Raw genomic sequence first — 281 nt, 5'->3', positions numbered from 1 at the left:
TTTTTTTGTGAAAAATCAGATAAGAAAACATGTCAGGCATGGTGCCTGAGAATCTTTAAATGCCCAATAAATCGTAGCTACTGTCAACGTAGAAATAAAATCGAAAAGATGTACACCAAAATGTTTACATTGGTTATCACTGGGAGATGGGTATTAACTTTCTATTTCCTAGAACGTATTTAAAATTTTTCTACTATAACGTGTTGCTTTTATAGGAAAATAATAAACTTGTTTTAAATCACTTCAAAAGGAAACTGTACATTTCCATGTCATCAATTCTC

This window comes from Galeopterus variegatus, unplaced genomic scaffold, assembly GCF_000696425.1.
Source record: "Galeopterus variegatus unplaced genomic scaffold, G_variegatus-3.0.2 Scaffold6321, whole genome shotgun sequence".
Lineage (NCBI taxonomy): Eukaryota > Metazoa > Chordata > Mammalia > Dermoptera > Cynocephalidae > Galeopterus > Galeopterus variegatus.
Note: the sequence above shows the minus strand (reverse complement) of the source record.